Below are 23,334 nucleotides of genomic sequence, written 5' to 3'. Positions count from 1 at the left end.
AGCAGAATTAACATAAATTGTCCTAAAGCAGACTGCTAAATAGTCACATTAATGCTTTGTGAAGTACATCATGTAACCTTGTATGCAAATGTAAACCCTGAAAAAATAACAGAGCTTGATTTGGGAGAACTGTCATGGCAGAGTTGAAAACTAGTTTGCTGTGTTTTAGTAGAGGGGTGGTATTTCCTGTCCAAACCTAAATGCTCCATTTTGACAGGTGGAAAGATGCCCTGGTAACACTGCCACTTTGAAAGCACCTTCAGTTCCTGGCAAGCTTACAGGGGATCTATTGAAGAAACCCATGAATAAAATATACAGTATTCTGCAGAACAAGCTACAACGTTATATGTATTATTTATCATGTTTTTTGGATATGACAGTAGTATTAAAGTAACAGAGAAATCACTATCCTTGAAATAGGATTTAACCTGATTTGATAACTTTGTCTTAAAAAACAACATATTTGGATCACTAAAAGGGCTGTACTAAAAACAGAGATAAAAACAGTTTGCAGAACTCATTAGAAATATTGTTTAAGCAACTTATTTTAAGAATGAATAAATTTAATTCTGTGCATTATTTAAGCTATTTTTGAGATTTTCTTACATGCAACAGAACCGGAGGGGCATCTGGAACTGCAAGTCTGAAGTACAAAGAACATAAATATGAGTTACAGCTGTCAAATGACCAATGACCTTGCTCATATTTTATTAAGAATCTGTAAATGAGAAGCAACATATTATCTTGGCTTTATGGCCAAAGCCAACACTAACTTTGTGAATTAATATCTTCGTAGGTTTTACAAAGGCAGGCCTTTAGGCTTATGACTGGCCAGTTGTAGGCTCAAGTCCCTGCTACAGAAACTACTGTTGCACCCTTGAACAATGTATTTTACCCCAGTTTCTCCAGTCCATCCAGCTGTGTAAGTGGAAACCTGCATTCTGGGGGGAGATAATCTCTACGATGGACCAGTGTCCCATCCAGAGTTAGAATCATATGCTCTCTGGGCTGCTTAATGCTACTGACACCAAGATGAGTTCTAGTCTGATGAGCCACTGTGACTCGGCTATTGACTTTACCTTTTTACTGTGGTGTGGTTTTTCTCATGTTATAATACCTATTAACTTATATTCTTTATAGAGTATCTGTATTATTTTATGATTTATATTTCTTTCTCATCTTTAACATTGATTTTTTTACAGAACTGGTATTTGAAGTTTTTAGATTAGTTTATTGTTTGAACAGATCTAAACAAAGGGACCAGATTTTATTTTTCCTGAGAACAGTCCTGAAGTGTAGGATAGGTGGTCCAGAGATTGAATTATGCATTGTAACCAGGAAGATCCTGGTTCCTAGCTCAGGTCCCAATTCACTGTTGCCATAAACAGGCAGTCCTTCAGATCAGTTGTAAAACGAAAGTCCTGTTGTAAGTACATCCAAAGCAGCACATAATAACACATAATTCACCATCTTACCTCAATAAAATGCTTTGGATTAAATGTTCTGTTAAAGTGGATATTAAATTAAAAGTCTTCCAATTAAAGTTCAAAACATTAACTAATTATTAACATCAAGAAGCCTCCTCTCCACAAATGATGAAATAATTTACAAAAGCATGTACAGGCAGGTAAATCCTTTAATCTATAACTTTGTCATCAATGCCACCGAAACTGAACCCAGAATATCTGTGTAACTAAGAGAAAAAGATTTCTTTACTGTAATCCTTAGATTCACCAGTACTTTTGTGTCCTTGAACAGATAACTGTCTTTCATAATATGATTCTTACACTGATGAGGAGGTCAGACAGCAGCCCAATGTGTCTTCCATTCACTAAGAAGATAGTACAGTTAAGGAGGATATACAGTAGCATGTACTATATAATATGATAATAAATGTTATGACATAAAGGAAAGAGGGTCAGTGGGCTTTCCTGAATTCAATTCAATTTTTTCCAATTATTGTAAAGACTTTGATAAATCATGTAAAGAGCCTGGGAACAACCCTACTATTTCTTACACAAGTTGAGCTCTGGGTTGCTAATATCTTTGCTCAGAACAGCTTGACTACAGATTACAGACACAGATAAGGAACCTCTGTAATAGAAGCGAAATGTTTTCACTTTACAGCTTAGTATGAAATCTGTAAAATCTTCAAAAGGTGTGGATATTCTATAAAAATTGTGGTTTGGGTACAAATTTGGACAGCTTTGTTTGTGAAACATAGCACTCCATAAAAACATTTTTAAAAGTAAAAATATGTGCTTAAACACCTACATATTTAAAATTCAAGCAGCCTAAATTGGTATAACATGCAACACCATCCCTACTCATACAATGGTTCTTGCAAAAGGAGAATAACACAATTGTATATAAATATAAATGTCTGCAGTACAATAAAATAATACTGTTATCTGTTCAGGAATGCAAAGACATTAAAGAATCTTGGTACAGTATGACTGTGTAGAAGAAGGAAAAGTATTGTTCTGTCTCCCAGTATCCCTGTAACTGACATTTCAAACTGTTGAACCATGTTGTATATGAAAAAGGGGCAGTATTTTAATGGGGGAGGATAACAGTGATCTCATGACTGGACAAACTGCAATTGATAGTGGTTCTGAAATGAAATCCCACCCAATAGGCCAAGTAATCCTCAGATCGTTTCTTACAGAATCAATTATTTTATGATTGCTTGTCCTTTTCTCACTTGATCATCTAACTCCTTTATTTCACTTAAACACATTATGTCTAGGAGAAATGATCTTCATGTGTATACTGTGTGGAATGCTGACATTATTTTAACCAGTTTTTAAATTGTAATACAGAAGTTGTATATCATACAGTATAAAAAGTAGTAGCTTGTGAACTAAAATAAATTAAAAGCTTAGGACAGAGGACAAAAACTCACTTTATTATCTCTCTCATTCCATCTATGACTTCTCCTTTTTATACCAGATGCTCTGATGACAAATTAAATCTTGTCAGCATCAAAAATCTCCATACTGCAAACCAACCACAGGGAATTTTGAAGTCACTGACACACACCACCTTCAGCATGCACTGGTGCTGCTTGAATCTCTTCATTGTGCTAAAGAAGCTGTTTTGATATACTGTATTTATAAAAAATCTCAACAGAACACAAACATCCCAAAAAAATAACTATAGTGTCAAACCTACTGTAGGTATCAGGGTTGTGAACTCCCAAGCCAAGAGGTGGTGGGGCCATGTCTCAACAAGCTCTGACAAATTAATCACCAGGATTAGTCATTCCACTATTTTTGTCATCACACTCAGTGGACCAGTGTCAGTGTCAGTGCCCAGACTACCAGCACTAATGCGCAAAGCAATGAGCCAAAACAAACAACCAATGTAAACAGTCATTGTCTCAATGTCAATACATTTTTTGTCCCATTCGAACAGTGGATTCTCCTTTCCGAACCCTGCTTTTCTGATAGCAATGGGGTGAATATGTGACATTGTCCACCGGAGGCACCGAACTGGGTCAAAGGCTGGTTGATGATCATGACTTTGTGCTTGTGGCCAATTTGAAATAGCTGCCAGTTATCCAGTTTGATCTGACCTCCTGTTACCTGACCAAGAAACTCTGAAACTAGAGATATCTTACGACTCCTTTTACTTTCCCATTGTGTACCCACCATAACTATTGAAAACTATTATCATGTTTTTGTTTAGCAGACAGCCTGATCCAATGAGACTTATGAAACAGACACCAACACAAAAAGTACTGTATGAACAAAAATTCATTTAAATAAAGGAGAAAACTATAAACACATTGCTCGCTGGGATAGGCCCTGGGTCCCCCATGACCTTGTTTTGGATAAAGTGGTAGAAAATGAATGAATGAATATTAAAATAATTCAAATAAGGATGACAAAACAGTGATGCATTCTAGTGTTAGAAGTGAAATGCTTCTGCAGTACAATGCCCATCGAGCAGTGAACAACATGTGGGAAGATATAATTGATTACAAGAAAGAAGAACTGCCATTGAGCACAGTTCCCCATCAGTTGGTAGCAAAATTTCACAATAGTGTGAGATCACAGTTGCTGTCAGAACAGATGCTTTGAGAAGAGAGTGGAAGGCAGTTAAGAACTAAGTAGCAAATAAGGTGTTTGTTCGCCTATCAGAGGCAATTTACTGAAAATATAACAGATGGAAAAGTAAAGCAGTACAGTATATTGTATCTGTAAGAGCTCTACAAAGGGGTGGTTGAGGATTTTGTGGAGTTCAAGGCTCGGAAATTTTAAATGAATGAGTAGGCTACTATATTTAATTATGGTGCTATTAGTGTGTGATGTCAGGGGAGGGGGAGGAAGTGGTCCATAGAAATGGTTGCACTGGGCCACATAATCGTCAAGTTACACCACTGGGTTGTAGCAAACCAGAACCTATCATGGAAGGCAAAACATGACCATTACAATCTATTTCAGTGCACATACATGAAGAACATGTGAGCTCCATTCAGAAGGCAAATTCAGTTCAGTTCACTTTATTGTCATTCTGCACTTATACAGATGTACAAGAGAGAATGAAATATAGTTTCTCCTGGGCCGAGGTGCTCAATACACTAGAACAGACAGCATAATGTCACAGTACAATGCAAAAGAATACACACGAGGGGGGGACCGAGAATCATTAGCAGCTATTGAGGTAGTATTGGTATTTAAGTGAAAAAATAAAAAAAAAACAATGTAAAGAGTAGACGCTGAACAAATAAATGAATAAATAGGTATTTACAGTAGTGTAAGTAGTGATGTGCAAATAAGCATTCTAAAATCCAGGGGTGGTGATCCCAGGACCCGAGAGATGTGAGACAGCCTACACGCCACTGCGCTCCTTCACATAAAACTAATATAGTGGTTGTTTCTGACTTTGGTAAAAAGCCATGGTAAAAATGCCATGGTAAAAAGCATCTTTACATTTTATGTAACGTTTGCTTCCTGAACCCTGAACTTTCAATTTCTTAGTTTTATTTGTCCAATCTCTTTTCCTGCAGTGTTTCTGGCACCATTTTTCCTTTTGAGATAGCATGTGTGTAAGTTAAACAACTTTAAAATTCCTACTTTTCACATGACTTTAAAGTTCACCACTATTGCTATTTAAATGCTTACAGTATGAAATGTCCTTGTGGTTTTGAAATAAAGCAATTCATATGGTTTTAATACATTCTAGAAATACAGTGGTCCTTGTGGTCACTTCTGTTCCAGAACAAAACGCCATGGAGTAAGTAGCATGTATAATGTGTCTGGCCTTCCTAGCATACCTCTTTGTCTATCACACTTGTACTTTATCACTTCTCAATATTTAAAACTCTGTTAAAGTTTTACACATATTCCTAAGCTACTGAAGACCTGGCTAAAAAATGAGTGCACTTTCAAAATTAGCAACACATGCACTAGAGATTGTTTAGCAGATGTCAGTCAAAACCACAGAATTTACATCAGGGATGGTATTAAAATTGCAGAGCTTATTAGCTGTGTGACTTTTAGAAAACATTAGCTGATTCACTAAACTTGCTTTCATAGACCATGAAATTTCAAACAATTAGTTTTCCCAAACTTAGAGCAAAAAGAACACTTGGAACATTTCAAGCACATGTATCAGACCATTCCTTTAGAACTCATTCACAGTTTCCAGAACATTCTCAACATCTACACATAATAAGCATTACAGATGGACACAATATAACTGTTATCAAAATACAAAACTGTTTTCCCTGCTAAGGTTTTTTAAAAATTGGATTAATTAAATACATTTTTATTGTGGAAATTCAGTCAAGGCTTATTTGTACATCCTTTGTCAGGAAGGAGACCTCTATCTTCCGGCTTATAAAAACATCAAATTCAAATAAACTGTAATTAATGGAGAATTCATGAATATTAAGGTAACTGTATTTTTTAACAGACAAAAGGTTTGTAAAAATTATTAAATGTCATTTTGGCTGAAGAAAGGTAACTCATTTCTATACAGTAAGTTTAGGATAATAACAATAGGAGAAAATGGAAAAGAATGTGCTCTCCCAAATATATTGTGAAAAAATACAAAATTACAGAAAAAAGTATTTTACTACATCACATTTCTTCCTGAGTAAGCACAGTCTTGCATTTAATGCCTAAGACCCATTTGTATCAACTTACATTTACTTATGTATCTAAGACACATGAAGTGTTGGTGCCGATGACATTACAGGAGGCCATCTGCACAAAACTACTGTATACACAGCAAAAAGCACTTGCTTGTTATGCAGTTTACAGTCAACAACAAGTAAGTGTCACTGTTTTTCTGTGCTTGCACAATTCAATATGTTCTGCAGACACATCATCTGGAAACTGTCTTCTTTACAGATAGCAGATTTGTCACTATTTCTGAGGATAGTTGTGATGGCCAGCCCATGTAACAAACTGACCAACAAAAAAGCTTGGTTTTGCTGTAATGAACACTACAGAGTCAGTATTAATAATATTCCTCTAAAATTCATTTATAAAAATGTGAGACATACTGAAAACAAGTTAATTTTTAAACTATATACTGTATTTATCTGAATCAATATACTGTATAAGCCCATTACTCACTCCCAGCAACATGAATTTTTTATTCCTTCTGCTTTTAACAAGCTACCAGACCCATTATTCTAACCATCTGTCTGTCTGTCCCCAAGCCTAAGTGCCAGCCTGGCAGCTGCTATAGTTTTGCAGCCAAAGTGCGAGACTGCAAATTCAAGAATGCCTCTCAAACTGTGATAAAACTACATGTGACAATGCAACAATAAACAGTTTGAACACATAAAGATTTACAGTTTTTCTTATATTTATGACACCAGTTGTATATTCAATAACAAAAAACTGAAAGAGTCAAGATCTTTCCAAGTCTGCCTGTTTCATTCTAACCACATACAACTGTATATTATGAGTCACCATCAAATATAATGAATAGGACTGGTAAACTACTACGTTTAAACTCAATAAAAAAAAACACAAAAAAACAAGGATCCATTTTTCAAAGGAGATGGAAGACTGCACAGTGAACTCAATACAGGTACAGACAAAAGTTTTCCATCAACATAGCACTACTTACAATCTAAAATTAAACAATAACTTTTGCCAAAACACATACTGTATTTATCATGCATGAGTACTGATATACTGTACAGTACCATATATCTGGGATTGTACAATACTCGAGCTGTCAAAAGTTTAATTATCTCTCCCAGAATCTAAAATTCTTTGTTATTACTTCTAAAGATTTTCTGTTTTTTCATGCTGGAAAATTTTAAGGTAATTTGATTTTATAAAACTATATCTATGAAAGAAATAAAGAAAAAATGTTCGTTATGCCTCTCATTCAGATGTTGCACATTCGTTTAATAACTCCGTGTGGAGAATTAACTTCAAAGATGCTGGCTTCAGGGAAGTCAATTAGACATACACCTTTAAACTTTTAATTTTTAGCATTAAAGCGGGAGAAAAGTTTCTCATACATTTGCAGCCATACATACTATAATGAAAAAAAATATTTTTTACATCTTCTTTGGGGATTGGAAGATTTGCCTTCCACAATAACCATTGTATACAGTACCTTGTTTTTTCTGTAAATGCTGACTAGTGCTAATCACAAATTTAAGGCAATTTGATATAGGGTGTTTGTTCTCTGTGATGACTACATATGAGAAAATTGTGGTCTGAGCTTTGCAACCCTTGTTCTTCTTTACTGTTTATCTTCTCGTTAGAGGCTCTAGAGAAGAGAAATGGTGATAAAGGAGATTTGTCTTCCCTGTGTAAATTAGCTGTCCATAGTCAAATGGTGGGCAGGCAGGGAAGCAGTTAGACTAATCTTCCTGACAATTGAAAAGAAAGATGCATTTCTAAGAAAGAACTGTAAACCTAGCAGCAATGTCTTGAAATTTAGTGGTTCAAAACAACAACTGTATATTGAAAATGTATTTGTTTTTTTTTGTTGTTTTGCAGATGTACAGTACAATATACTGTAAATGCTATGTGCTTCATGTAAAGATGTCCCTATCTTATGTTGCACCACTAGCTATACCACTGTGTTAGAGCGGTGACATTCTGCTACTCTTAATAATAATAATTGCTTATACTTATATAGCACTTTTCTGGACACTCCACTCAAAGCGCTTTACAGGTAATGGGGACTCCCCTCCACCACCACCAATGTGCAGCCCCACCTGGATGATGCGACGGCAGCCATAGCGCGCCAGAACGCTCACCACACATCAGCTATCAGTGGGGAGGAGAGCAGAGTAATGAAGACAATTCATAGAGGGGGATTATTAGGCCATGATTGATAAGGGCCAATGGGAAATTTGGCCAGGACGCCAGGGTTACACCCCTACCCTTATTGAGAAACATCCTGGGATTTTTAATGACCACAGAGAGTCAGGACCTTGGTTTTACGTCTCATCCAAAGGACAGTACCGGTTTATATACCACTATACTGGGGCATTAGGACCCACATGGACTGCAAGGTGAGCACTCCCTGCTGGCCCCACTAACACCTCTTCCAGCAGCAACCAGTTTTTCCCAGGAGGTCTCCCATCCAAGTACTGGCCAGGCTCACACCTGCTTAGCTTCAGTGGGTTGCCAGCTGTGAGTTGCAGAGTGATATGGCTGCTGGCATATCTTAATAATCTTAATTATTAATTATAAATGCAACTCGCTCCTGTTTTGCTGAAATCCCTGCATTTAATACCATGTTATTTCAACACTCCATTAAGTGTTATGTACAGTATGTATTGAAAAAATGTAAAAGTAAAAATTTATTTAGGACGTTTTTATTTAGAAGATGCTTCTCTCTACTAAATAAACCCCCTCCGTTCCAAGATCAGGCAAGAATGTTCTGAAACACAATTAACAGATGTGTCCAAGGGCAACACAGTGGTGTAGCTGCCTTACAGCTCCAAGGTCCTGGTTTTCATAAATGCAATGCATGGCTGTCTTTGTGGAGTTTACATGTTCCCCCTGTGTTCACCTGTGGATTTAACTGACAATTCTAAATTGTGCCATCAATTGCATTCAATCCAGACGGTCTTCTACCTTGTGTCCCATGCTTTCAGGATAGGCTACAGCTTTCCATAATCCTGTCCTGGATGTTTTGCTTTTGTCCGAGCCTACAACTGATAAACCCTTTTCGTCCTCTTTTTAGTGATTTTACTTTATGTTGGAGAGGTGACTGAAGTTTTGGAAATCTACCTGTTTAATCCGTATCAGTTTAAACAAATCTATATCTGTTTAGTCTTGCAGCCCAATCTTTTCCAGAAAGAAATATAAAGCCATCTTACCTCTGTATAAATACTCTCTCCAAATTGTTGCTCAGTTTAGATATTCATTAAAATTTCTTAAATTAATGACAATGTCAACATTATGAAATATTGTATGTAAAAGTAAATATGATATCTTCTTTGTATACAGTACTTTGCTGTGGTAGAAAGGTGACAGCTGAGACTTTCTGTTCTTCAGATACAGTAACTGCGGTATGGTTTCTATGCACATTAAATCTGCAGCCCCCTTCTTTGATGGATTTCTTGTTTTGTTTTCCACTACATACAGTACATGTATACAATATGTACATACCTATATTGTACTTCACTTTGTGATGTTGAATTATCCTCACCGTTCCACTCCATGTGGATTATCCCATCACTTATCTGTTAATAATATTATTTTGATGATATATTGAAAGTACTGTATGTGGTTAATTGTTTTGTCTATGCTATATTACATATTTTATATTATGTATCAAATATGTAATATAGCATATATTATGTATCATATTGCATATCAAATTATACATTATTTATCCTTTTATTATAATGATTGTAACTCACCCTACAATAATAAGAGAATAAGAGAGTCTGCTAAGCAAAAAATATCACTATATCACTATCAGCTATAGTATTGTGCATCCTGCATTCCTTATTTGTTTGCTGTTCCTGTGAGGTAGTGAGCTATCTTTGTTAAAATATATTCATGCAATGTTTGCGTGAGTGAATTGATTCTTAATTGAGTGTTGATTTTTAAGAAGACTGGCAGTGTTTACTTGAGGTGACTCCAAGCCTCTTTCTCTGTTGGATTAGCAGGAATGAGTTCTGTCAGACAATTTATGAACCATCTGTAATTATACCAGTAAAATCAAATTTCTAACTACTACAGATGCAGCCATTCAAAATGCGTGAGGTATTTCGCGGCATACCCCGGTGGGCGTGTCACAGTATCACGCGGTATGACGCAGTTAACGTGGTGTCACGTGGTTAACTATCCGGCGTCGCCTTGTAAAACCGCCAGGGGGAGCTTAACCTCTCATGTACAGCATTTGAGCCTTTAATTTTGAACTGTGTATTACAGCATGTTAATCATCAGTCATTAAAATGTTGGTATATTTTATGAAAGCAAGATTGCTCAGTTGGACAAAAGTACACAGCCTACCTTTATCATAAATATTTATGCATCAAAGCCTTTACTGAAGATATTACTAATAGTATTAATAATGGATGACTTTAGACAAGCTGTATACTCAAAGTATAATTTCTTTAGCACATTTGTACAAGCACTTGCAATCTGTCCAAGCCATACTTTGTCAGGCATTTTGTTTTACTTCAACGGGCATAAAAACTTCCTTGCTTTTAACAGGGCGTTTCATAATTTCTAACTACGAAAATGATTTAAAATGCGACACTTATCATTCAACTAGAGCTTAAAATATCACAAGGATCCTCAAGAGCACAGCAAAGAGTGTATTAAAAGACACTTGTATTTATCAACGCTTTCTTTTCCGTATACCAGATTTTATGGAACCACTTCAGAGGGGTGTCAGCCAGTCAGATTCCAGGATTCGGCACTTTAAAGGAAAAATACACACCGGTATTCCATTTCTCCCTAACGATTTTAAGCATCGAAGTATTTAACTAGCATGTGAAATAGCGTGTGAAAAAGTGGTAGTTTTAAGCTTTTCTGCTAATATAATATGGAATCGATATTGATTTAAATCGTGTTCTGATTTAAATCGCAAACGCGTGTTTAATTATATGTGTTTTTTAATCATAATCAGGCTAATGCAACATAAATTGATACAGTATCTTTGTCTTCTAAGCATCTTAATAAACTTTCAGCATAGCTTTCTACCCGTCAAGATTTATATTTCTTGGGATTTTGGGATCAAACGTGGAAGGATTAGATTATAATCGTTTTTATTTGTCAAATACGTGATTGTATTTCTGAATGTTATGTGACACCTACAGTAGTTCACTGCTTTAAATACATCGAATTAAGAAAGTTATGTGTAGCACTTTAGATCTTTTTTCTGAACCAGGGAAAATCTGATCATGTTTCTCTATAACAATAATAAAAAAAACTTTATTTTACATATCGCCTTTAAAAGTGGCATCTCAAAGCAATACAGTAGATCGAAAAACAGTTAAAAGGGACCAGATTAAATACCAGACAATCGCAAACACATTTTCAATAAAATTATTTTATTCATTCAGCAGTTTGTGAGAGGAACATCCAGCAGGGAGAGACACACACACCGGTTTTCATTGACAAAATTGTTTTTTTTCAATTCCTTTTGTCTAACAGGAATGTTTTGTTTGTGGACAAACTGTTAGACAAGAGGAAAAGACCGCCTCCTCCTACGAAGCATTAATCGCGTATCTAAGGAAAATTGCAGTATACCTTTGTTCATGCACATCATTATACAGTACAGTATCTCAATTTGTATTTCGATAAAAAAAATCGTTTGCCCAGCCACTACTGTTGTTATTGTTTTTATCCTGTAAAGCGTTTTCTTTTTCTGCGTTTTCCATTTCCTTTTTCTGATCACTCGCTTTCTGGATACACATCTCACCTGTCCTGTTCTTTGTTTTCCTGGTTTGCTGATTATGCCTGCTGCGGTCCACTCCTACCCTCACACCTAAAGAATACTATTTTAAATTTCTTGGCGCAGTTCATTAACCCTTGTATGTGCTGTCCGCGCCCAAAATGCAATTAAAAAAAAGTAAAAAACCGCGCTCAAAATGCAATTTAGAGCTTAATAAGATACACTCCACAGGCAAAATTAAAGACAAAATTAAAGACGATTAAAATCTGTAATCTTTCCACTTGTACTGTGAGTCATCGGACAGTTTCTGCTTTGTGTAAGGATGGTGAGAAAGCTGTGTTCAATGTATTTAAGGGACTCAGAAGTAAAAGAAGATGCTTCATATTGCGTGACTAATTTTAAAAACCAAGTTATAAATGCAGACGCTCCCTCGGTGCCGCGCCGGGTGTAAATATCAAAGTATACATTCCCAACAAGAATTGTACCCATCTGTCAAACAAATAAAACACCTTGAATTGAATTGAGGGAGAGATGGGGGTAGTGGGACAGAGATACTGTAGACAGACTCAAGGCAAATAAGATACTTATGGGTACGCAGGCATTCACGACAGCAACATACGAAACGTTTGCACGTACTGTATAGTTAAGTTATTACTTGGTTTTCAAAGTGCAACGAAATACAATATTGTTGTTGCTGCTGTTCTGGTTGTTTTTATCCCGTAAAGCGTTTTGAGAAGCCACCTTTAAAGGCGATATATACTGTAAAACCACTGATTCTTATGGAATGTGCTCCGCAGGAGATTCAAATTTTTATTTATTTATTTTTTAATCGCGTATCTTAGGAAATCTCAGTATAACTTTGTTCATGAACAGTGGCATGTTACATTATCATTCGTTTTTTTAACAAGGCTCGCCAGCTAATGTGAATCGAAACCTGTCTTGCTAGCTTTTAAAGTCGTGCATGTGTAAACTGTACTAGAGGGCATGCAAGTTACTCTGCCCCTTTCAGCGGCAGGGAGTCCCTCTGCTGCAACACACAGCAGACAGAACGGGAGACTATTGCCTTTCATATCTGACACCAGTGAAGTAAAAGGGGTGTCTAAAGGGGTGATTTTAGACCACATTTTAGTTACTTTATTTTGTTTACTTTTAACATTTCTGTAATTTACAGTAGATGTCACAATAGAAGCCCGAAGCCTATTATACTCAGTCTAGCCTTGGATCCTCTGAGTCCCTTGACTCAGTTATTGCATATTAATTTCTTGAGATACGCGATTCCATATTATATTCCCTTTTAATCAAATTCTAAAAGTATGCTTGTTGACTCCGGTATCGCGTTACTTAAAGACTTCGATGCTTAAAATGTTTAGGGAGAAATGGAATACTGGTGTGTATGTTTTCTTTAAAGTACCGAGACCAGCCATATACTGAACGTTTAAGTTCCAAAATTAATATCGTTTATGGACTTCACACGCGTTGCAGTATGCTCCTATTCTTTTTATGCTCAGGCACTAAAATCTCCCTTCTGCTTTGTGTAAGGATGGTATCAAGAGCAATCTTAAGTGGTGAGAAAGCTGTGTTCAATGTATTTAAGGGACTCAAAAGTAAAAGAAGATGCTTCATATTGCTTGACTAATTTTAAAAACCAAGTTATAAATGCAGACGCTCCCTCGGTGCCGCGCCGGGTGTAAATATCAAAGTATACATTCCCAACAAGAATTGTACCCATCTGTCATGCAAATAAAACACCTTGAATTGAATTGAGGGAGAGATGGGGGTAGTGGGACAGAGATACTGTAGACAGACTCAAGGCAAATAAGATACTTATGGGTACGCAGACATTCACAACAGCAACATACGAAACGTTTGCACGTACTGTATAGTTAAGTTATTACTTGGTTTTCAAAGTGCAACGAAATACAATATTGTTGTTGCTGCTGTTCTGGTTGTTTTTATCCCGTAAAGCGTTTTGAGAAGCCACCTTTAAAGGCGATATATACTGTAAAACCACTGATTCTTATGGAATGTGTTCCGCGGGAGATTCAAATTTTTATTTATTTATTTTTTAATCGCGTATCTTAGGAAATCTCAGTATAACTTTGTTCATGAACAGTGGCATGTTACATTATCATTCGTTTTTTTAACAAGGCTCGCCAGCTAATGTGAATCGAAACCTGTCTTGCTAGCTTTTAAAGTCGTGCATGTGTAAACTGTACTAGAGGGCATGCAAGTTACTCTGCCCCTTTCAGCGGCAGGGAGTCCCTCTGCTGCAACACACAGCAGACAGAACGGGAGACTATTGCCTTTCATATCTGACACCAGTGAAGTAAAAGGGGTGTCTAAAGGGGTGATTTTAGACCACATTTTAGTTACTTTATTTTGTTTACTTTTAACATTTCTGTAATTTACAGTAGATGTCACAATAGAAGCCCGAAGCCTATTATACTCAGTCTAGCCTTGGATCCTCTGAGTCCCTTGACTCAGTTATTGCATATTAATTTCTTGAGATACGCGATTCCATATTATATTCCCTTTTAATCAAATTCTAAAAGTATGCTTGTTGACTCCGGTATCGCGTTACTTAAAGACTTCGATGCTTAAAATGTTTAGGGAGAAATGGAATACTGGTGTGTATGTTTTCTTTAAAGTACCGAGACCAGCCATATACTGAACGTTTAAGTTCCAAAATTAATATCGTTTATGGACTTCACACGCGTTGCAGTATGCTCCTATTCTTTTTATGCTCAGGCACTAAAATCTCCCTTCTGCTTTGTGTAAGGATGGTATCAAGAGCAATCTTAAGTGGTGAGAAAGCTGTGTTCAATGTATTTAAGGGACTCAAAAGTAAAAGAAGATGCTTCATATTGCTTGACTAATTTTAAAAACCAAGTTATAAATGCAGACGCTCCCTCGGTGCGCTGCTCTGGTGCGCCGGCTGTTACACAGTGCCTGTCTGCCGTAAGCGTTACAATATACATACCCAACACTGCTTGTACCCATCTGTCATGCAAATAAAACACCTTGAATTGAATTGAATTGAGGGGAGAGGGGGGGAATACTAAAGCCAATACTGGCTCAATACCCTCAATGGGCTTTGACGTGCTAATGCGTTGGTTTAACAGTCCGGGTGTGGCAGGCTTCCAATGTCAACTCGACTCGATTGGAAGACAATGAACGTATTTTAGCCCTAAATGAATTAATAGCAAACATGGTTTACATAAAATACATTTTTCCAAGAAAGTTTATAATAATACGATCTATAGTTGAAATCTGAGCCTACTTTAAAAATAAAGGAAAAGCATTTTCAGAGAGTAATCATGCTGTGTTTATGTAGAAAAAGCGATTAGGTTTACGAGCAATCTAATTACCTATTCGCTTAAAACGCTATTAAAAATTTACTCTGTTGCACACACACACACAATAGAAGCAGGCACCGCTGTCAGAAGGGAAGATATGTTCAAAATATCGCAAATATCGATCATGTTGCGATATTTTGAAATATAAAAGTCAATTGATTGTCCATAATATCGCTATTCTATTTTTTCGAAGAAATGTTTGTTAAAAGAAAAGACCAGCACCAGCTGGATTCGAAAACACAACCTGTCAGCTGGTAGTCACGTCTACAAGACAGCTCACATGAACAGGCAGGCGAAACAGCCCTACACAGCCCTGTCGCAGCACACGAATACCATTATTAAATTCTTTAGATACGCGATTCCATATTATATTCCCTTTTAATCAAATTCTAAAAGTATGCTTGTTGACTCCGGTATCGCGTTAGTTAAAGACTTCGAAGCTTAAAATGTTTAGGGAGAAATGGAATACTGGTGTGTATTTTTTTCTTTAAAGTACCAAGACCAGCTATACACTGTATGTTTATGTTCCAAAATTAATATCGTTTATGACCTTCACACGCGTTACAGTATGCTCCTATTCTTTTTATGCTCAGCTACTAAGATTTCCCTTCAGTGGTAAAATTCAATACCTACAACGGGCACAGCAAAGACGTTTACTGTCTTTCTACGACAGACCAACGGACCACGAGTGCCCCTGTCGGTCAACCAATCACGTACTGCGGTGCCCCGCGTCATCTTGCGTCATACTGAGCGACGTCACCTGCGGTACGTGTCTGTAACGCGCACTTTGAATGGCTGCATCTGTACAACCTGCCGATAAACAGTTAGCAAATTACACTAGACAAATGAAATAGAGTATAACAAAATAAGAATATCCTTCTATTGCATCCATTTATTTTGCTCATAAGGAGTGCTAGATTTATTATTTTCAATGACATATTGTATATACAGTACTGTGTTCATAAATAAGATAAAAGATTTCATAGTATATATTGTTTAAATGCTAGTTTGGAAATTTTAAGTCTGGAAAAGCATTAGGAATCTTAGACAAGTACCCAAGACAAATATAGCCTCAAGTTTCTGACCCATCTTGGAATTTGAAACTGTAAGAAAACAAGCTGAAACTAAAAGCCTGTGCTGAAATTACACTGAAGTGTTAGGAGGTACACATTACTGTGTGAATATGTGCTTACAGGGGGGTCGTACAGGGGGCTCTCAGTTCAGAGTCACAAGATCCATCATACCAGATTGAATTGGTATCTGCTCTTCAGAGACTCCTGTGTATAAGGGTATCATTTATTGGAGAATAAAAATACTGCACTGTACATACAGTACAATATAGCATACATATTTTATGTGTTTTCTAATATTGTTGACACACAAAAGTAAAATTAAAGAAACAGAGAAATTGTTTGTAAGTGATATAATAAACACAAATATATCATTTAAAATTGTTTTGAAATTGGGCAATTGTTTTTTTTTATTTTTTCCTCTTAATTTCTTAAGCCAAATTGATCATCACCCCTGTCCATCACTCTCAGCTAATAATATACATACATCCTCCACATTATGCAAAGTCAGGAAATCAGCTTTTGTTATATTCTATATACGCAGGCAGCACTGTCAAGGTGTTGAAGGCTTAGGCAACTCTCAATTGTTATACTTTTAATCCAAAGGGGCATTGTGTCAGAGTCACAAACACTGGTTGATTACAAATCTACCTGTAAGATAAATGTCTACCAGTCCTTGGGGATTCACACAGCTGGCCCAGGTCCGGACTACTGTAGCTGTTTTTGGAATATGGTGTTCAGCCTTTGCTTCATACTGGGACCCTATCGAGAGGAGCATTTTTAGTCATTTAAACCATAGAGCTGAGACAAGTTTCAATGGTTTTCATGAAATATTGCAAAATTAACCCTTAACGTTTATCTGATGAATTACTGTACACTGAGCCACAGTTATCTGTGTATATAAATACTCTGGGAACCTCACAAAATCATACATGCCATATGATAAGCACACAAACGTACGTTGATTAGATAGGAAAAACATTTGGCCCATGTGGTCTGTTTTGTTTTTAGCACTTTATGGATTTATAGATTTCATCTAGCTATGAAATCTATAAAAAGGTCATTTTCACACATCCTATTTACTTGAAATATACTCTGCTTTCACATTGTTAATACCTTGCAGAATTTTGAATATTTATATCAAGACTTTAGTCAAGGTTAAAGTAACTCATTTAATCTGTGCATGACATTCTTTCAAAGCCAAGTTTATAATTCTATCAATTTAGCAAATATATAACAGTGGTGGGGTTTATATGGCAACTGATGTGAAAACCAGTTTGAGTACAGCTGGAACTTCCTGAAGAGAAAAAAGAAAGTAAAATTCAGTACATACAGGAGTATGTTACCAAACCAGATCAAAACAGGGGAGGATAAAGAGGATATATTTTTGTAAATTTAGAACTTTGTATCCTTTTCTGAATATATTGTATGTGATGGACAATTTATGCAGCTATTTGGTATGAATGGATAAAAAATCATGATAATTGGTCATGTATTTCTTGTTGATTTGGAAGAAGGCATGGGAAGACCACACTATTTGTCTGTATCACTAGGGGGCCCCTATGTTTACTTTTAATTTCAAATTATATGCTATTAGTTTGTTCCATCTTACTCTATCTTATACAATATTACATTCATGAGCTACTAGCTCAGCTGTATTGCGTGCAGTACAGGGTGTTAACTGCAGATTTAGTTATGTGGGCAGGGGTATTTATTAATTTTTCTGTTTCTCCTGAGCTGCAACAAAACACAAAATAGTATTAGGTGTGAGCTTTCTAGTGTCTGGGAACCATTGATTATACATAAACACTATGCACTAATCCACACCATCACAGAAAAGGCACCACTGCGGCTAATATATCATACTGTAAATGGACCTCTTCTGTAAATGTGAAAGCTGTGTGTGATTCCAGTGACATCACAGATGTGTTTGCAAACTGTGCTGGTTCTGACTCATTCTTTCCCTTTTTCCTTTCAGTTTAGAAACTCTCAACATTCATTATTGCAGTTATATCGAATGCCAAATCCTTGTTGGAATCCTACTCCTCCACTGATCTCTGATTGGTGATATCTGGGTTGCTCTTGAAGACTAATTGTCCACAAATTAAATCTGACTTTGAAACTCCAATATAATCCACAGAGTGGTTTACTCCTTAGCAAGAGTTCCTCTTCATATATGTGCTAAATAAAGCCCAATTAATCCAGAATAAGAGCATACTGTATGCCTTGGTTCATTGCTTATTGTTCTTGGATGTTTTTTTTTTATTTAACTGGCACAGCCCCTAATGCAGTCAATGACCTTCTGTAAAGTATATTTATAATGTGATGCCCAGAACTGAATACAGTTTTGTACATGTGGTATTAACTAGGGCACTTTACAAGTACTCCGTGCCATCTCTGGACTTCTATTTCATGCTATAGAATAATTGCACAAGCATCTATCTGACATTTTGCTTGGCTAACATACCTGGACTATGGCAGTGAAGACTCTGAAGCACCAAAATCCCTACTACATACAGTATGCTAAACCAAAACATTATCCCCAAAATTAAAGAAATACAGTATATAATAACTGTGTGTGCCACATAGTTTAAATTTATACCCAATTTGTATATTTTTAATGTGCAAAGGATTTTGTATTTATTAAACTTCTTTTAGCATATTTACATAATCATTTACTCATGTTTTCTAAGAATATCCCTTTACTGTCGAATTTTATCTAGATTTGAACATAATGAATTCATAATGAATTTCTTTTCTTAATTATGTGGTAGACCTATAGTACAGTAGGTATTACCCCTTTCATTTAAATTTGGCTGTAATATGCAAGGAATATAGAAACATTCTTTGTTTATTCTTTGTGTAGACTTTTAGGTACATTTTTTGTGTAGTTTTCAGGCTGAATTTTTACTTTTTACCAGAACGTTTTACCAGTCATAATGTAGTTCAATTCAGTCAAATGAAGCCTGAAGCTCATTGAACACCTCTGGGAAATAAGATGCATTATTGCAGGCACAAAACTAAGTGTGTAATAATACAGACAAATTGTTCTTGATGTATTATATTTTGAAAGGTAGCGCCAAAACTTATCATTTTATAAGATGTTACAACATTTCACATCAACCAAGGAGGTTCAAGGATCCCATAGGACTCAACAATATTTCTTGCACAGGGTAGTCTTCAAGGTGAAGATTGTACCAATTTTTCAATCGGTTGATCTCTAGGTCTTCTACAGCCTGTTGTTTACTAGAGATTAAGTAAAAGTAATGTGTATGTCAACTGCTTCAGTCAGAGAAAGACTCAGAAACATGCTTAAACTCCCTGGCAGTTTTGAAAAGGATCAACATCAAGGCCTGAGCTCCCTCAGATAAGAAACTTGGTTTGCATAAAAAGCAATGGCATGTGGTGATGAAATGTTTTCACTATCATTACAGTTCTTACTTTAGGAGGCAGTTTGTGTCAGATAATCAGATATGCTGGCACTCGATGTACAGTATCATGACTGTTTACTCCAGGACATGTGTCAAAGCTTGTCCAACACTGGCAGTTTCCTCTATAGCAATGGTTCTCAGACCACACAGTGACAGGTTACAGATGGCTGCAAGTCAGTGAAACTACAAAAAGTGCAAAAATACCACAGAGACATAGAAAACATCTCACTAACAGCACACAAAACTTTCTCACTCCACTGCAAGCTTTCTAAGTCAAAACAAAATGATTGCAGGTTAAAGGTGGAAATCTAGCCTCACACAAAAGTAAACTTTAATTGATTTGTCCTAAAAATTTGGTAAACTTTGAAATGCTGTCAATCTGGCCACAAAATACAATGTAATAGAAATCTACAGTACCACACATATTTTGTTTTTGCTGTTCAACATTAAGTATCAGAATAATATACAGACTGATTACTTTTAGAAAAAGGTAACACAACGACACAATTATGATACCACAAGGGGTGATAATTTAACAATTACAAAGTGTTTTTTTTCTAAACTTCTAAATATCAAATAATGTACACAACATAAATAATATATTCATATATATATATCTATCACCAAATAATTGGAAAGAAATGTCCAATATGACTTTCTTTTTTTGGCTCAGGCTCAGACTGGGGAGAAGTGTTCAGGTTGAGATTAAGACACTTGTAACTACGTGAATATGCTCTCTTGGTTTTTACTGACTCTAAGAAAACAGCCAACTTTCTTGAGTACATCATTTGCTAATTACCTGAAACATAAAAAAATGGACCCAGGGTTCCCAATAAATCGTTTCCATCTCCTAACATTTACTTAATCAAAACCTAGACAGCATCATGTATATTTATGTACTGTATATCAGCCTTGCATACACTATGTCAGTAGCCGGGGGCGGAGCGGTGGCTCTGTGGCTAAGAATCTGCGCCTGTGGCTGGAAGGTTGCCGGCTCAAATCCCGCAGCTGGCAGAGGAATCCTACTCCGTTGGGCTCCTGATCAAGGCCCTTAACCCCAACCACTCCAGGAGTGCCATACAATGGCAGACCCTGCGCTCTGACCCCAGACTCTCTCCCTGTCTGTGTGTCTCATGGAGAGCAAGCTGGGGTATGTGAAAAGATAATTCCTAATGCAAGAAATTGTAAAGGGTTAATAAAGTGATGTTATCCACTTTGTTACAGAGAATGATTCCCATCTAAAAAGAAATACAGTAGGCTGTTTATAATTCTAAGGGTATATAGAACAGTCATCCAAACCTCCATAGCATCTATTAAGATCCCTAAGCATCCCTGTCCTGTTGGTCTAAAACATGACCAGACCAGGGTCAAAGCAAACACAAAGCAAAACCTTTCTGAACAGCTGACAGCAATCTGATCCTTCTGAGCCACGGCAAAGTTTGGACACTGCAGACATTCCTAATGCTGCGCACATTCACATTGAGCGCCTCTGCACAGAGAATAATAATAATACTAGGGATGGTGCCTTCTGCAAAGCTTGTTTAGAGATACCTGATATACTGTACAGTATATTGTGATCCAGCAAACTATTTTAATCCAGTAAGGAATGTATCTAACACCATCCGTTCGCATAGATCTAATGATGACCTAATAACTGACATAAATAAACATAAGAATGGGTGCCCAGTATTTAATATCAGATGTTCCAGAAGCATATTTAGACTGTTAATTCATTTTCAGGTGACTGATCACTCGTCCCTGGAACATCCTGTCCCCATGAGTGATAAAATTCTTATATTTATCTTTTAATTTTTTAAAATGCTTTACAAAAAAATTATAGAAGTACAATATCAGTACAATGATACAAGTAAGAGTCCTTCCTGAAAATATTATGAAGTTCATTTAAAGAAATTCCTCAGACATATTGTTTTTTATTGTAGCAAGGTTTATGTTTTATGCTTCTGATGACACAATTAAGACTGACTCCTAGCGCATTTAATAGGCCAAGGAATACCTCAAAGTTGAACTTTTAAAAAAATGAATTTGCTTAAAACAAATTTAGGCAGCTAATTATTGTGCTCTTTTACAAATCTGATGTCAAGAAACCTTAAGTTTAAAAAGACAGAATACAATAAGTTCCATCTTTAGATTAATGCTGAAACACTCATGTTCAGTTTTGAGATTTGTGGCAGACAAGACAGGTTTTCCTGCAGTGGTGCTTAACCAGCATTGAGTTAAAATATTCCAAATATGTTTCCTAGTTTAGGGTTTCAAAATAATCAATATCCATTCCTTAGTATCCCTAAACACTCCTTTCCATAAGCAATGTACTGTCCTTTTGTGTTCTGATACATATCAATCAACATTAATTACATTAATACTGACAATACACTAACACTGACATAAACTGCAATTGAAAACAGAAAATCGCAGATTCTGTTCCTATATATCACAACAAATTATATATTGTGCTGGTATTAATTTATATCCAAGCTGTTAAGTCAGAGTGTGACAATGGGCAAGCAAACATTGAATACAAACCCATGCATAAAACAGCAGCAGCAATAATAAAACCTGTCATACAGTATATAAAATATACATGATAAAATATGTTACTGGTATCCTCTGAAACAGACAGAAAAGAAGCAGACAGTTCTTGTCAATTGCAGTTTCAGGAACAGCTGCTGTTTTAGGTCTGCAGTGCTGAGACAGAGAGAGGGAACCTGTCCTGTCGAACAGAATGTGACCTCTAATGGTTGCCTGCAGACACACACTCACTCACATCATATCGCACAAGAAGGTATACCTACCCTTGAAACTGCCTCAGTAATCCAAAATGAGAAAAGAAACAATCCACAAGTACTCTTTTATAAAAAAAATGCAATCAATCCAGGAAAAGAGGCTCACTTCACAAAGACGGTTGTTTTTGTCAGCTCCATATAACTCCCAGTAGCTTCTCTGCTGGTTAAAATGGGGAAGTAGAGTGGAGCTGAAATTAGCTGTCACAAAGTTTTCTCTTGAATGGTCAGACCATCTGCAGAGCTGAAGTCTCCAGGGGGACTGCTGCTACATTCAGCAGAGCAGAGCCACATGGGTCTGAACAATTCCTCTCTCGTGCTGCATCAGCCAGTAGTCCGAGAAGTTAGGCACAGAGGCTGAGTGTGAGCAGACAGGAACGCGTGTGCATCTGTGTTAGCATGTTTGAGAAAGGCAGAAGTAACTGTTTGAGAGCCAGCCCTCTCAGACGCTGCCTCAGGTTTCAGATTTCACAGGCAACTGGCAGCTCCAGTCTTTACTGCCTGCCAGCCTGCTCAGTCAGGGACTGCCCCTCTGTAGTGAAACAGCTCACCACCAAGATATCCTTGAAGGAGTAAACAAATGCCAGTGTTCTGTGACCAGTCTACTAGGGCGTTCGGTGCACTGCTACCTCCTCTTACTGCTCTGGCTGACACGCACAGACATGCAAACATGAACAGCTGAACTGCTGTGCTCAAAAAAGCCATTAGCCTTATTGCTATCTGAATGGATTTGACAGTGTCCGTCTGTCTAAATGAAGTGCACCCAGGGCAGAACTGAGGACGTGCATGAAATAACTTTTTTAATTTTTAGCAGTTGTGAAAAACACAC

General features: G+C 36.6%; 1 protein-coding gene across 2 annotated transcripts in view; it reads right to left on the bottom strand.

The window, feature by feature from the left end:
* The window catches only part of arhgap24 (Rho GTPase activating protein 24), a 142,163-nt gene extending 119,084 nt beyond the window's left edge, over window positions 1–23,079 (bottom strand). The window contains exons 1-2 of one of the 2 annotated variants that reach the window (XM_088912012.1): window positions 22,518–22,878; window positions 16,928–17,038 (exon numbers count right to left, since the gene is read on the bottom strand). The gene's annotated coding sequence lies outside the window, so the exon portion shown is untranslated. Of the gene's footprint in view, window positions 1–16,927; window positions 17,039–22,517 lie in introns of both variants that reach the window. The other variant, XM_088912011.1, reaches the window with a different exon arrangement.
* Window positions 23,080–23,334: the final 255 nt, after the last annotated feature.

Source organism: Atractosteus spatula, chromosome 3, assembly GCF_055471065.1.
Source record: "Atractosteus spatula isolate fAtrSpa1 chromosome 3, fAtrSpa1.hap1, whole genome shotgun sequence".
NCBI lineage: Eukaryota > Metazoa > Chordata > Actinopteri > Semionotiformes > Lepisosteidae > Atractosteus > Atractosteus spatula.
This window is presented reverse-complemented; position numbering and strand designations above follow the sequence as displayed.